A 16,297-nucleotide genomic window follows, 5' to 3' on the forward strand; every position below is an offset into this window, starting at 1 on the left:
ATCTCTTCACAGCTGCTCCAGCAAGGCGCAGACGCTGTACCTTACCTTGGACGAGGGGTATCTCCTCAAGGCCGCCCCTCCTGCTTTGAATGTGGATCAGCTCCTCTCGGCCCTCCGGTACCCAAGCAGCCCCCGCCTCCTGGACGTGGTACAGCTCCTCTCGGCCACCGCCCTAACCCTGGGCGCGGGGTAGCTCCTCTCAGCCACGATTCTGCACGTGGTCGGTTGCGCCAGAGCCGGGCGTCTCTCCTGCTTAACACATTTGTCTGCTCTGTTTTGCTTCCCTGATTCTCTTTGTCTTGAGGATATTCACTCAATAAACAGCATGCAAAGGAATTCCCATTTCAGCCTCTTTATCCCAACCTAGTCAAACTCTATCCATAGTGATTAGAAGTGTTATTTCTGAGACTGTGACAGATCCATTGCTTCCTCATTTATGTGTTCTTCATTGCCATTAGAATGTCGATAGTGAATAATCCTATCTCCTATAGGAATTCCAGGCATTTTAGTTGTTGGTAATATATGAACCTGAAATCAGCAGAAAGAAGAGGTAAGTGCTGGTCACTGGAGGTTGAAATTCTGTTGTGAAGTGACTACTTTTGTTGCTTAGTCACTAAATCAAGTCCACTCTACAACCTCATGGACTGTAGCCTGCCAGGATTCTCTGTACTGAAGTGGATTCCATTTTCTTCTTCAAGTATCTTCCCGATCCAGGGACTGAACCTGCCTTTCCTGCATCTCCTGCATTGGCAGGCGGTTTCTTTACCACTGAGCCAACAGGGATGCCCGTGAACTGATTGTGCACAGTGAATAAATTTTTGGAGTTCTTGTTAAATTGGTATAGTAATTTTAGGTATCTCAGGGACAAAAGTTAAGCACTATAATCGAAGGTGGTATTTTCAGGCTCTGAGCAATTTATTTTTTACTCAATACAAAAAGACCAGCATATAGCATTCCCAGATATAATGCATTAAGAGTAGAGATAACTTTAGCCAGAATATATCTATGAGGAAGTATCTTAGTGATACATTGAATGTAATATAATCCTTTGTATAAGTACATTCTAGCTCATAAATTTCTATATCTGAATGCATTTTAGAGATCATTTTGCATTATTCTCTTACATGTGAGGTATGTGAAAATCAAGTTATGTAGAATTATGAGATACATATTTAAAATAAACTTTCTCCATCGGTCTACATTTTGTCACTCTTTCTAATCACTCTCCCTTGATTTTCTCTCATTCCCACTTTCTCTAAGATGTACATAAATAATCATCATACTTTCATCCTATTAAACTCAATCTAAAACAGACATTTTATATCTATGATTGATGCAACTCGAGGTTCATTACTTGATTTTATTAATATTTTCTTATATTAATTTCAATATAAAATTTTTGTGAATAGTAAAGAACTAATTGATTTAAGATATATCAGTTTCAATGGATACATCATTTATTCAAATATTTGCATATAAAATCACACGACCATGTCTTTGAACATGATAGATTTTCCTCTTCATCTCTGCGCTTTTTTGGAAGATACCTTTAATAAATTGCTAAACGCTTGATTTGACAGGAGCTATGTGCTAACAAAGGATGGAACAGAGAAGTGAAAGCTCTTTCGTTGGATTTATTATATGGGCTTCTCTGACAGGCTTCAACTTGAGCCAGTCCTCTTTGTGGTCCTTCTGATCTTCTACATCTTCACTTTGCTGGGAAACACAACCATCATTGCATTGTCCTACTTGGACCCATGTCTTCACACCCCGATGTACTTTTTCCTCTCTAACCTGAGCTTTCTGGACATGTGCTACACCACCAGCATTGTTCCACAGCTCATATTTAATCTCAGCAGAGCAGACAAATCCATCTCCTTTGGTGGCTGTGTAGTTCAAATGTACATCTCTCTGGCATTGGGATGTACAGAATGTATTCTTCTAGGAGTTATGGCAATTGACCTCTATGCAGCTGTTTGCAGGCTTCTTCACTACACAGTAATCATGCACCCCCGTCTGTGTGCAGGATGGCTTCTGCTTCATGGATCATTGGTTTTGCCATTTCCTTGTTGCAGACAGTGCTTGTCTTCCTTTTACCACTTTGTGGAAGAAATAAATTAGACCACTTCCTTTGTGAGATCCCTCCTTTTCTCAAACTTGCCTATGTTGACACTACTATGAATGTGTATATGACCTTTTTGGCAGTGTCATCACTCTTCTCACACCTGTTTCATTAATCATGTTCTCCTATGGTCGGATTGTCAGGGCGGTCTTAAGAATCAAGTCCACTGCAGGGTAAAGAAAAGCATTTGGCACGTGTGGATCCCACCTCATGGTGGTCTCCCTGTTCTTTGGCACAGCCATCTCTGTGTATTTTCGGCCCAGTAGCAGGGACTCCAGGATCAGGACAAGTTCATGTCTCTCTTCTACACTGCCATTATCCCCATGACCAACCCCCTCATATATACACTGAGGAACAAGGACGTGAAGGGAGCAATGAAGAAGGTACTTTGGAAGGACTCTGACTCCAGATGATTGGCGAGGAGGACAGTTTAATGGAACGTCTTTGAACGCCAGAACTATTCAGATATATATGTGTGTCCCATGAGTCATCTAAAATTTCCTTTGGCAACTCTGATTGGAATTTGTTTACTTCATTCCCTTTGAAAAGTGAGTGTTCAAATTCTAAGTTCATGTATTTGTTTCAATTGCCAGAAATGTGTATTCAGTGTTCCGACAGCATCTGTTCTGTAGTTATTTTTTAAACAGTTCCAGGGTTTTTCTTGTTTGCACTCCCTTTTAGGTACATTATTCCACATCTATTTGCAAAATGACATATGAATATATTACATGAAATCACAGTCAAAGTAAGAACAAGAAACCACTGAAACACTGTATGGAATATTAACATTTTATCATTTCCTAAGAATTGCTAATGCTACAACTCATCAATTCAGATGCTAAAGGGTAGATATCAGTTAGCTTCTTCTGTATAACAAATCACTTCAAAGCTTAGTTGCTTAAAACACCAGCCATTAATTTATCTCACAATTATGTGCATCAGCATTTGGGCTAAGTTAAGTGGACAGTTCATCTGGTCTCGGCTGGACTCACTCAAATGCCTGCAGTAGGCTTCTGGGTCTACCTAGGGCTTCCTGATCTAGAATGCCACAATTGGCATGGTTTTCATCTTCTTGATGTGGTGTCTTATCTTCCAGTACGATGGCCTGGAATGTTCATATGGGGGAGGCCGATTTCCAAGTCCTTGTGACCGATTTATTTATTTTTCTTGATTTTTGGATAACTTTATTTTTTTTTAATTTTTATTTTTATTGGAGGCTAATTTTTTTACAATACTCATGTACACCCGGGGTGGACTCATGTCAATGTATGGCAAAACCAACCAATATAAAAACCAAAAAAACCGATTTATTGTTTAAGATATGGCTATTCTCCTGCTTGCCTGTCCTGTCTTTGTGCATTGTTTACCGCTACAAATAGTAACTGTTAGGGTCTGTTCTTTGTTCCACATGGGGGGTCTAGGAGGTCACAGTGTATTTCCATAGTCTCTTTCCTCAGTCAACAATAAGTAGTGGCTTCCCTGTTGATCTAGTGGTAGAATCCTGCTGCCAATGCAGTGAACACAAGTTACATTCCTGGTCCAGGAAGTTCCTACATGATGCCGAGCAACTCAGGCCATGCGCCACAGCTACCAATGCAACTCTCTAGATCCATGAGCCACAACTACCGAAGCCGGCATGTCCAAGAGCCCGTGGTCCCCAACAAGAGAAGCCACAGCAATGAGAAGCCCTTGCACCGCAGCTAGGGAAAGGCTTCATGGAGCAATGAAGAGTCACAACAAAGACTGAGCACAGCAAAAACAAAAGAAAAAATCCAACCAATGGGAGGGCTTTCCTGTTGGCCCAGTGGTTAAAGTCCTCGCTTTCACCGCAGAGGTCGAGGGTTCTAGCCCTGGTCAGGAAACTAAGATCCACATACCATGCAACATGGCCAAACATTAAAAGACAAAGAGAACAAATCAGTAAGTGGGGACACAGAGGGGTCTGTCACCAGCAAGGGCCCTACATGGAACTGCTCAGATTCAGAGTGAAGATTTGACTAATGGGAAATGGGAGCTGATGAGCAAATTATTTTTCCTTTCTTCTCCTGGGCTGGGGATCTGTTGGATGTCTCCTAGGACATGCTTCAGGGGGACAAATGTGATTGAGCACCCAGTTACTCCATACTAACATCAGATTTGATAGTGTATCCTTGACAAGTCTGCTTTTCTTCCTCTTCTGTTCACTTTCTTTCACTCCTGATTCTGTATCTCTTTCTCCATTAAGGGCTTGTGCATAAACCTTTGTTTCAAATTCTCTTTCCTGGGAAAGCCTAGGCTATGACCAAGAGTCTGGGGGCCTATAAAAATGTTCTGGATCATAAATACAAATTTTGGAGTTTTTGACTGTCAAAGACATTTGCAACTGTTACCAATGCTTTGAAGTTGGACCCTAAAAATGGTCCTTCTGCTGGGTGTTGATCGTGCCAATAGAACAAGACAAAGTTCAGCTCAGAAGCAAAGGAAAGAACTTCCCTGGTGGCCCAGTGGCTAAGACTCTGCACTTCCAGTGTAAGGGACCTGGGTTTAATCCTTGCTTGGGCAACTAGGTCCTGCTTGCCACAACTAAGATCTGCCACAGTCAAAGAAATACATAAAACTAAATATTTAAAAAAACTAGAAGCAAATGGAGGTTTTATCCTTTAGTTGTAAAATGGAGAAATGGGAGCTCAGCATAAAGAGTATGCCCTCTGCTGGACAGCCCATCTGCAGGTTGCCTGATTGCGGTCTCTCATCACTGGGGAGTGGGTGGCAGGGTTCTCCCTGGGCAGGCGCAGTTGCCCTGCCTGTGGCTCCACACCCCAGTGCCAGGTGCAGCTTCTCTGCACACGAACTGCTGCCGCCATCTGGAATTGTGTCGTTCTCAGCGCTTCTGCACACAGTCCCCTGAGCTGAAGTTTGGGGCACAATGCTTCGGTACCAGGCACCCTATGAGAAAGTGAAACAAGACTAAGCACCAAGGAAAAGACAAAAAAAAAAGGTCAGAGTGCATTACCCAGATTCCATTTTTGTATCCTGGCAACTGCTAATGGTCATTACTCCTGGGAACCAAAAGAATGGACATTCTCGAATCACCAGTTCAGGGTCGATGCATATTACAGGATGCTTGGGGCTGGTATGCGGGGATGACCCAGAGGGAGGATAAGGGGAGGAGGGAGGTGGGAGGGGGGTTCGGGAAGGGGAACTCATGTACACCCGGGGCAGATTCATGTCAATGTATGACAAAATCAATATAATATTGTAAAATAATTAGCCTCCGATTAAAAAAAAAAAAGAATGAAGGACATTATATGAGGAGAAATTTTATAGAAAGAAGAGGTTGAAGACCAAGGTTTGAGGCAGCTCAACATTTAATGATTGGGTAACAAAGAATTTTAAGACTCTTCATGAGATTGGAAGGAAAATCCAGAGATGTGAGAGGAAAACTCTATTAGTTGAATTAAAGGCTAAGCAGCTGTAAGAAAAAGACCCTGAAAATCCAGTAGTATCAAAAAGAGTCTTTCTCTGTCTACCGCTGTCTCTGTCCCCTGCTTTCTCTCTCAGGCAGGGGAGTAGCTTGTTAACAACTGTGGAATATTTCTGGTCTACCTTATACTTAGTGGCTCCCAGCATTTAAAGGTTTGTCAAGACCTCTTAATGCTCTAAAGCGGAGGATCTCAGTCAGCGTCTAGATGGAGGCTGACTGGAAGGTGGACCATCAGGGAATAACTTCAAATATGTAAGTATACCGTTGATAGCTTACAGTGAACGATGTCAGATTCGTGATTTCCAAAGAAGAAAATTTAACTTCGGGACCAGGGACCAGGGTTGATCACTCAAGAGCTTTTGTGTAGCAGAATTTTATTAAAGTATAACAAGGGACAGAGAAAGCTCCTGACATAGACATCAGAAGGGGGACAGAGAGTGGCCCCTGCTAGTCTTTAGAGGGATGTTTCTAACAGCTGCTGCTGTTAGAAAACTATTAATCAGATAAGAGAGACACCTGAAGACTGACGGAGTTTCACCAGGCCCCTTTCCCACAATATGCATTGTTGAGATAGGGTGGCAGGAGGTGTGTCACCCCTCAGCCATAAAACAATTGATATGAATACTGGTTTGTTGAGCGATTATCAGCCAAAGTTAGTCTTAGTTGGAACCATTTTGAAGAAAGGCAAATTGCAAAGTAAATACATGATTTAATTAACATAGCTTAGGAAAAACATTTCCATAAGAAAAACGTATTGGTTAGCTCAAGGTTTGAGAAAAGTTAAGTTCAGGTAGAACAAGGTGTGGTCATGGCAACAGAGAATTTTAAAAGAAAAAAGTCTGACACTTGTAGTTTATTTCCTCCTGCCTCTTAACAGAGAGAGAACAAATGTCTGAGACTTGCAGCCTATTTCCTCTGTTTGGAGACCCCTGGCATTCTTGCTTGTTACCCTCTCATCTGTTTCAGGAGAAGAGTGGGAGATGTGAGCTTCTGTCTGTTCCCTCCACATTGAACCCTAAGTTGGGGGGGGGGGAGGCACAGGCAGCCAGTTAGGAGCCTTTCCTTAGTTTGCTACTGTCCTGTTGGATCCAGGAACTAAAGCCCTGGAGGGGGCCTGGGCTACACGATAAGGAGTATGTCCTCTGACAGCAGCCACAAAACCTGGGCGGCCACACATGTGCACAATCTCCTTTAGAGACACTGGTGACCTGGGGTGGGACAGAGGGAGAGCACGATGATGGCACCTGTTGGCTTCTCAGGAGTTTGGTGAGGATTGCAGTTGACCCCGAGATACTTGTTAGAAGTCTTAGCTTTTAGGATAAGGAAATAGGCTTCTTTCAGGGACAAGCTGGAGGTTTCAATCTGTGTCTCTGTGCTGTTCCCTGGAGAGATAGCCACAGTGAGTCTGGATGAGCCTGTTAAGAACTGTTTCTGAGTTCTTTATAGCCTCATGGATTTCATGGATACAAGCTTCATTGGCTTTTAGAGTTCTATGTTTTGGAGGCCTATGTCTCAGGTATTAAGTCTTCAAAGTTAGGGTCCAAGATGTGGGACATTTTGCTCCTCAGGGAGAAACTGACAGTGGTGACTTCCCACCTGCTTCTATATTGTGGCTCCAAGGATGGGTTTTATATAGCGATTTTGTCTCTGCCTCTTCTAATGATTTATTTATTTTTTAAAATCTTCTAATGATTTTAGTTTGGGCTTGTCTTATTCACCTTGTGTATAAGATTCACCCAGCTAGTTTCCACATTTCTTTTCGAAGAAGTTGTTCTGTGTAAAACTGTAGATTCATTGTGTCCATGGGAGCAGAGAAGATCTGGAGCCAGTATGTCATGAGTGAACAGGAACCTTCTACCCTTTTGAGCAGCTTCATCTCTCCTTTTCTCTCTCTTTGCCATTCTTGTTACTTTGTGTCTCTGTCTGTCCCTCTTTTTCACATTCTCTAGCTCTTGGGATGGAGAAGGAAATGGCAACCCACTCCAGTATTCTTGCCTGGAGAATCCCGGGGACGGGGGAGCCTGGTGGGCTGCCGTCTATGGGGTCGCACAGAGTCGGGCACGACTAACGTGACTTAACAGCAACAGCAACAGCTCTTGGGAAAGGTTGGGGGCGGGAGGAAAAGGGGACGACAGAGAATGAGATGGCTGGATGGCATCACCGACTCTGTGGACATGAGTTTGAGTGAACTCCGGGAGTTGGTGATGGACAGGGAGGCCTGGCATGCTGTGATTCATGGGGTCGCGGAGAGTCGGACATGACTGAGCGACTGAACTGAACTGAGTTCTTGTTCTATTCAAGTCTTTTTCCTTTTTAGACTTTTCATTTTGAAATAATTACAGATTGAAGGGAAAGTCCAAAGTTATTAGAGAGAAGTCTTGGATACATTTGATCTGTTTTCTCCCAGTGATTTTATATTATATAACTATGCTGTGCTGTGCTTAGTTGCTCAGCGGTGTCTGACTCTTTGCAACCCATGGACTGTAGCCCGCCAGGCACCTCTGTCCATGGGGATTCTCTGGGCAAGATTACTGGGGTGGTTGCCATGCCCTCTTCCAGGGAATCTTCCCAACCTAGTGACCTAACTGAGGTCTCCTGCAATGCAGGCAGATTGTTTCCATCTGAGCCACCAGGGAAGCCCAAGATTACTGGAGTGGGTAGCCTGTCCCTTCTCCAGGGGATCTTCCCGACTCAGGAATCGAACCGAGTCTCCTGCTTGCAGGCAGATTCTTTACCAGCTGAGCTACCAGGGAAGCCCATTATACAGCTATAATACAATTTAAAAACTAGGAAACTGACATATGTGCATTGTGTGTGTTTCAGTTCAGTTCAGTCGCTCAGTCGTGACCGACTCTTTGCGACCCCATGAATCACAGCACGCCAGGCGTCCCTGTCCATCACCAACTCCCGGAGTTCACTCAAACTCAGGTCCATCGAGTCGGTGATGCCATCCAGCCATCTCTTTCTCTGTCGTCCCTGTCTCCTCCCGCCCCCAATCCCTCCCAGCATCACAGTTCTTTCCAATGAGTCAACTCGTCGCATGAGGTGGCCAAAGTATTGGAGTTTCAGCTTCAGCATCTGTCCTTCTAATGAACACCCAGGATTGATCTCCTTTAGAATGGACTGGTTGGATCTCCTTGCAGTCCAAGGGACTCTCAAGAGTCTTCTCCAGCTGTGTGTGTTTAAGTCTACTTAAATTTTTCCCTGTGTAGATTCCTGAGGCTACCATCGCAATCAAGATATGGATTTATCCCATTACCACACACATCTTCTTTGTGATACCCCTTTACAGTCACAGTCCCTCCCGTCCCCTGAAAGTGAAAGTCATTCACTTACATATGATGCTTTAGACCCCCTGCACTATACAGTCCATGGAATTCTCTAGGCCCGAATACTGGAGTGGGTAGCCTTTCTCTTCTCCAGGGGATCTTCCCAACCCAGGAATCAAACCAGGGTCCGCTGCATTGCAGGTGGATTCTTTACCAGCTGAGCTATCCGGGAAATAGCCCTCTCCCCTGAACCCTCTGTAAAACCATCCCTAACGCCTGGGCAGTACTAATTTAGTCTCTGTCTCTATTATTTTGTTATTTCATGGGTGTTATATAGATGGGATCATATTTAACCTATTAACATAGACTTATTTTCATTTAACATAATGCCCTTGAGATTCATCCAAGATGTTGTGTGTATCAATAGCTTATTCTTTTTTATTGCCAAGTAGTACTCCGCGGTATGGATGTACCAGTATTTGTTTAGAATATTTTAGTTGTTTTCAGCTTTTTCCTGTTACAGATAAAGCTATTATGAATAATTGTGCACAGGTTTTTGTGTGGAATAAATTTTTTTTTCTCTGTCATAAATGCCCAAGAGCATGATTACTGGGCTGTATGGAAAGTGGATATTCGGTTTTTAAAGAAACAGCCAAGATCTTTTATCAAGTAGCTGCATCATTTTATATTCTCATTAGTAATGTATGAGTGATTCAAGTTTTCCACAATCTCACCTACATTTGGTATTGTTCCTATATTTTTCATTTTTGTTGTTCTAGTAGGTGGGTGGTGATATGTTTTCACGGTCTTAGTCTGCATTTTGCTGATGGATAGTGATGCTAGACATGTTTTCATGTTTCATAAAGACATCTTTACCACGTGTATATTTACACTGGTGAGTTATCTGCTCAAACGTTTTTTAATTGAGTCATTTTCTTATTGTAGAGTTTTGAGAGTTCTTTGTATATTCTAGATATGAGCATTTTCTATGAGAAGCAGTTTGAAAATTTTTTTTCCGGTTTGTAGCTTATCTTATTATCCTCTTAACAGGGTCTTTAATAATGATTTTATTTTGATGAATTGTCACTTGTAGATTAAAAAAAAATAGATCCTGCTTTTGTTGTATTATATTCCAATATAAAACAAGAATTTTGAAAAATAGCATAACAAAAAAAATCATGTGATTTCAAGTAAGCATTCCTAGATAATATCAAATTATTAGTCTACATTATTTTACCAATTAATGTTTGTAGCAGCAAGATTGAACTGGGAAGAAATATTAATAGCGGTCTATGATTCTCTCCATCTCTGGACACCCTATGCCATATTGGTCTTTCCTCGACTTCCTTGTAAATATTGTGTTGAGATTTAACTAATGGAGAGATTACTTTGAAAATTCTAATTAAGACTATTTTAAGGAAGAGATAGTTTCTGTAGGAGCCTGGCAGTGACCACCAGAAAGAATGGTTAAGGAAGCAGAGATGTGCCTGCAAACAAGACTCTCTGCTTGGGCAGAGCATGCTTGCAAACAGGATGTTCTGCCAAGAAGCCTGCACACAATATCCAAGGTTAATGGTCTGCTCGCATACGAGGGAACATGCCCTCCTTAAAAATAAGGAAAAGGCTGGAGTTCTGGGCAGGCTTCTTAGTAAACATGCTATGGTCACTTCCTCCTTTTGTTCCTCCCGTCCTTGAAATGTGCTTGGCTTTTTGTCCTTATTTGGTAGAAGAATGCATTGCTTAGATTTTGGTATGTGTCCAGCTACCGGGATATAAAAATAAACCACAAGGGGGCTTGCGCAGAATTTTTCCTCCGGCCGGAGTTGTGTCTTTGTCTGTCTTTTGTGTGTCTTGTCTTTGTGTCATTTCCCCCACAACAGTTTCTCCTTACAGATAGAATATTATTAAAAAAAAGGATTTATGCCTATATCGAAATGGCTGGCTATAAAATGTAAGTTAATTACCGAAGTTCTCTGTGCTTTTCTGACTAATAACATATAAAACCCAAGATGCTTTAAACCTAAATATCTTTCTCTGAGATAGCTTATACTACTAACTAACAGTGGTCTATTACTCTGAAACTAAATGTGTTCCACAGGAGAAAAGAGATTTCATATTTTTTGAAGCTGCATTTGTGGTTAGGCCAAAGCCTTCCATAGACAGATGTTAAGTATTTCTGCCTTTTCCTTGTATTGTCAAGTGTACAAGTTGTTTTGAAATTGATTGATCTTCAAACTTCAAAACCCACAATACCCTTCATTTCTTTCAATTTACTTTAGCAATTATAGCTATCTTGATTTACGCAATCATGTGCATCATAAATGCAAAGACGGGTTGAAGCAAAACACAGAAGTTCCATTAAAAAAGTCAACAGTTTTTCTGTTTGGTTAAGTAAATTATTGCAACTCTCCGATAGAAATTGAACAATGTTATAGAGGACTTGGTGTTTTTCCTTAGCCACATTAGAAGTTTGGGAGTAAAATGTGGGTGTTGCCATTTAATATATTATCTTAAAGGTTAGAATCTGCCTAAACTCTAACTCTGTGATCTCTTAGAAGTTGGTTGTAATTTGCTGTATGACTCAGGGACTCAAACAGGGCCTCTGTAAAACCTAGAGGAGTAGGATGTGGAGGGAGGCTCAAGAGGGAAGGGACATAGGTATACCTAAGGCAATGGCAACTCACTCCAGTACTCTTGCCTGGAAAATCCCATGGAGGGAAGAGCCTGGTAGGCTGCAGTCCGTGGGGTCACTAAGAGTTGGACAGGACTGAGCAACTTCACTTTCACTCTTTACTTTCATGAATTAGAGAAGGAAATGGCAACCCACTCCAGTGTTCTTGCCTGGAGAATCCCAGGGACGGGGGAGCCTGGTGGGCTGTCGTCTATGGGGTCGCACAGAATCGGACATGACTGATGTGACTTAGCAGCAGCGGCAGCTTGGCTGATTCATACTGATGTTTGGCAGAAGCCAATACAATACTGTAAAGCAATTCTCCTTCAATTAAAAATACATAAATTTAATTATAAAGCAAAGAAAGAATTTGGTTATGAATATTAGGTGAAAATTAATTTATATTTAAAGTTAAGTTAATTTATATATGTAGTATGTTTTTTTTTTTACAATTGTGTGAAAAAAATTTCAAGTGTTTAGTAAAATACCTAAGCCATTAAAAGAGGAGAGCTAAGATAACTGCAAAGTCTAGGGAGTTATCTGACCTCTGTCATTCATGAGAAGTTACAAAACAGGCAGATTAGGTATCCTCTTGCATTCTCTTTGATATTCATTTTCCCTGAAGAGTGTCATCTGTCAGCAGCTAGGCAACATCAGCTAATTAATAGTACAGGACATCCATTCCTCAGAGACTTCAGTCAGGTAAACAGTTTTCACTAGACCTGTTTTACTGCCGTTTGATACCAGCCTCACGCTTTCATGAGCTGTCCGTCGTAGAGCAAAGACATTATATTCAGAAGGAATCCTGCGAGGTTGACATTGCCTTCCTATGTCATCCTACCAGCTAGACAGAATGCTGATCTTCAGTACCCTATGAAGGTATTTGAAGTTATCAAGAGAAAGCATCTTCTTGCTTAAGGAAAACTTAAGGATATTCCAGTGCTGGTAGAGTCAACTTGTGTACTCATTTCATACAACCTGTGTCCTTGGTCTACATACCCAGGTTCCAATGCCCAGTACTGTATTAAAGGCAGGAATTTGGAAATGAGGTAGAAAGCTTAGTACACTCACAGAAGGTGAATAAAACTGAGGGGCCTGGAACTTGATCTTTGTAGTACTTTAGGAATTGATAAGTTAGCTTGTTTTCAGTTACAAGTGTTCTTTAAAGGTTACATTGAGTAACGTCCAGAAATTCTTATAGAAATTCACCAACTTTAAGAACTTAACTGTTCCTTATGGAAGCCAACATTTTGTTCCTAGACATTTCATCCTATTGTAGTATATTCATTATGTCCCAGTATGTATATATGGAAAAATTTAAATACAAGATTTTTGGCTATAATAAAAAAAGTCCTTCAGTAATTGAATAACAGCGTAAATGTGAATGTGAAAATACTAGACTATACACTTTCATTTTTTCCTCAGCTCCTTATTTTCTGTGAAATTACAGAATGTTTCTTAAAGTGTATTGTCAATATCTGTAGTTTTAAAAGGTTCATTTTCTTAAAGAAATGAACATGTGTACTTTTCCACACGCTAGTTTGGCAGTTAAAACAATGAATGTCCATCTTGTGGTGGTTGTGTCAAAGCATTTTTGAATTTATTGTGAATGAAAAATGATCATTCTTCAATTTGAGAGGAGACACATGGTCAGAAAAGGTGATCTGAATGTTTAATTTATCAGTAAATTAGGCAGATGACAAGGTGATGTGTAATATACACTGGTGACTGTCCTTCCATCCTTGCACACACTTAAAATGGACTCCACGCTTTGTATGAATGCTCCCGGTGTCCAGCTCAGATCTCTTTTATTGGCTGGTGCACCAGTCCACACCATATTTGTCATGAGTATTGAGTGATAGCTTCACAGATCTTTCTTTCTTCAAAAAATTGCCGTCAGTTGAATGGGAGGCACATTGCCAGGAGGTCTCCTGAATGTGTTTGGGGCAGCTTGCAGTCAATGACAGACTGGTGGGATATATAAAAGGCTGCCTTTTTGTCAAGGTGGGACTACATCTGACACAATGCGTGCTCCACAGCTTGTTATTCTGTATAGTAGAAACTAGACTCATTTAAATGACCAGGTATTTAAATTTACCCGTGTTAAAATTAAATTTAAAATTCAGTTCTTTATCTGCCCCACTTGAAATGCTCAGGTAACATTGATTGTGTAAGTGAAGACAGAATATTTTTACTGGCAGATAGTTCTGTTTGGAGAGTCCTTTTCCAGCTTTCTATGGGATCAGGTTCATGCTATTCCATTTGAGATCACATCCTTGCTTAGCACATTTGTCTGCTCTGTTTTGCTTCCCTGATTCTCTTTGTCTTGAGAACATTCATTCAATGAACAGCATGCAAATCAATTCCCATTTCAGCCTCTTCTCCCCAACCTTGCCAAACTCTGTCCATACTGATTAGAAGTGTTATTTCTGAGATTGTGATTGATCCATTTCTTCCTCATTTATATGTTCTTCATTGCCATTAAAATGTTGATAATGAATAATCCTATCTCCTATAGGAATTCCAGGCATTTTAGTTGTGGTAATATATGAAAATGAAATCAACAGAAAGAAAATGTAAGTACAGGTCATTGAATTTGAAATTCTACTGTGAACTGAATACTTCTGTTGTTTAGTTGCTAAGTCACGTCCAACTCTTTTCAACTCCATGGACCCACCAGGATATCCTGTACTGAAGTGGGTTGCCATTTTCTTTTTCAAGGTATCTTCCCGATTCGGGGATTGAATCGGTGTTTCCTGCGTTTCCTGCATTGGCAAGCGGGTTCTTTACCACTGAGCCAAGAGGGAAGCCCATGAACTGACTATACAGTGAATAAATTTTTGGAGTTCTTGTTAAGTTGGTATAGTAATTTTAGGTATCTTAAGGGCAAGCAAATTTGGAAAACTCAGCAGTGGCCACAGGACTGGAAAAGGTCAGTCTTCATTCCAATCCCAAAGAAAGGCAATGCCAAAGAATGCTCAAACTACCGCACAATTGCACTCATCTCACACGCTAGTAAAGTCATGCTCAAAATTCTCCAAGCCAGGCTTCAGCAATATGTGAACCGTGAACTCCCAGATGTTCAAGCAGGTTTTAGAAAAGGCAGAGGCACCAGAGATCAAATTGCCAACATCCGCTGGATCATGGAGAAAGCAAGAGAGTTCCAGAAGAGCATCTATTTCTGCTTCATTGACTATGCCAAAGCCTTTGACTGTGTGGATCACAATAAACTGTGGAACCTTCTGAAAGAGATGGGAATACCAGACCACCTGATCGGCCTCTTGAGAAACCTGTATGCAGGTCAGGAAGCAACAGTCAGAACTGGACATGGAACAACAGACTGGTTCCAAATAGGAAAAGGAGTACTTCAAGGCTGTATACTGTCACCTTGCTTATTTAACTTATATGCAGAGTATATCATGAGGAACGCTGGGCTGGAAAAAGCACAAGCTGGAATCAAGATTGCTGGGAGAAATATCAATAATCTCAGATATGCTGATGACACTACCCTTATGTCAGAAAGTGAAGAGGATCTCAAAAGCCTCTTGATGAAAGTGAAAGAGGAGAGTGAAAAGGTTGGCTTGAAGCTCAACATTCAGAAAACAAAGATCATGGCATCTGGTCCCATCACTTCATGGGAAATAGATGGGGAAACAGTGGAAACAGTGTCAGACTTTATTTTTTTGGGCTCCAAAATCACTGCAGATGCTGATTGCAGCCATGAAATTAAAAGACGCTTACTCCTTGGAAGGAAAGTTATGACCAACCTAGATAGTATGTTGAAAAGCAGAGACATTACTTTGTCAACCAAGGTCCGTCTAGTCAAGGCTATGGTTTTTCCCGTGGTCATGTATGGATGTGAGAGCTGGTCTGTGAGGAAAGCTGATCGCCGAAGAATTGATGCTTTTGAACTGTGGTGTTGGAGAAGACTCTTGAGAGTCTCTTGTACCGCAAGGAGATCCAACCAGTCCATTCTAAGGGAGATTGATCCTGGGTGTTCATTGGAAGGACTGATGCTAAAGCTGAAACTGCAATACTTTGGCCACCTCATTCGACGAGTTGACTCACTGGAAAAGACTCTGATGCTGGGAAAGGTTGAGGGTGGGAGGAGACGGGGACGACAGAGAATGAGATGGCTGGATGGCATCACCGACTCTGTGGACATGAGTTTGAGTGAACTGCGGGAGTTGGTGATGGACAGGGAAGCCTGGCGTGCTGTGATTCATGGGGTCGCGGAGAGTCGGACACGACTGAGCGACTGAACTGAAGTGAAGGGCAAGAGTGAAGCAGTGTAATTGAAGGTGATTTTTAAGGTTTTGAGCAATTTACTTTTTTGTACTATACAAAAAGACCAGGATATAGCATTCACTAATATCATGTATTAGGAATAGCGTAACTATTCTGCCAAAATGTTTACATGAGGCAGTATCATAGCGATACTTTGAATGTAACATAGTCCTTTGTACAAGTATATTCTAGCTCATAAATTTCTTTATCTGAATGCATTTTAGAGATTATTTTGTATTATTCTATTCCTTGCGAAGTGAAAAATGTTCAGTCCTGTCTGACTTTTTGTGACCCCATGGACTATGTAGTCCATAGAATTCTCCAGGCCAGAATACTGGATTGGGTAGCCTTTCCATTCTCCTGGGGATCTTCCCAACCCAGAACAGAACCCAGGTATCCCATATTGCAGGCAGATTCTTTACCAGCTGAGCCAGAAGAGAAGACCCTATTACATGTGATGTATGTGGAAATCCATTTATGTAGAA

At 41.4% G+C, this 16,297-nt stretch overlaps 1 pseudogene; it reads left to right on the plus strand.

The window, feature by feature from the left end:
- Positions 1 to 1,600: 1,600 nt before the first annotated feature.
- LOC148774182 (olfactory receptor 2B8-like) lies at positions 1,601 to 2,535 on the plus strand (annotated as a pseudogene).
- The last annotated feature ends 13,762 nt before the right edge of the window (positions 2,536 to 16,297 follow it).

Source organism: Moschus berezovskii, chromosome 23 (genome assembly GCF_049115385.1).
Source record: "Moschus berezovskii isolate FMDL1 chromosome 23, NW_MosBer_1.0, whole genome shotgun sequence".
Taxonomy (NCBI): Eukaryota; Metazoa; Chordata; class Mammalia; order Artiodactyla; family Moschidae; genus Moschus; species Moschus berezovskii.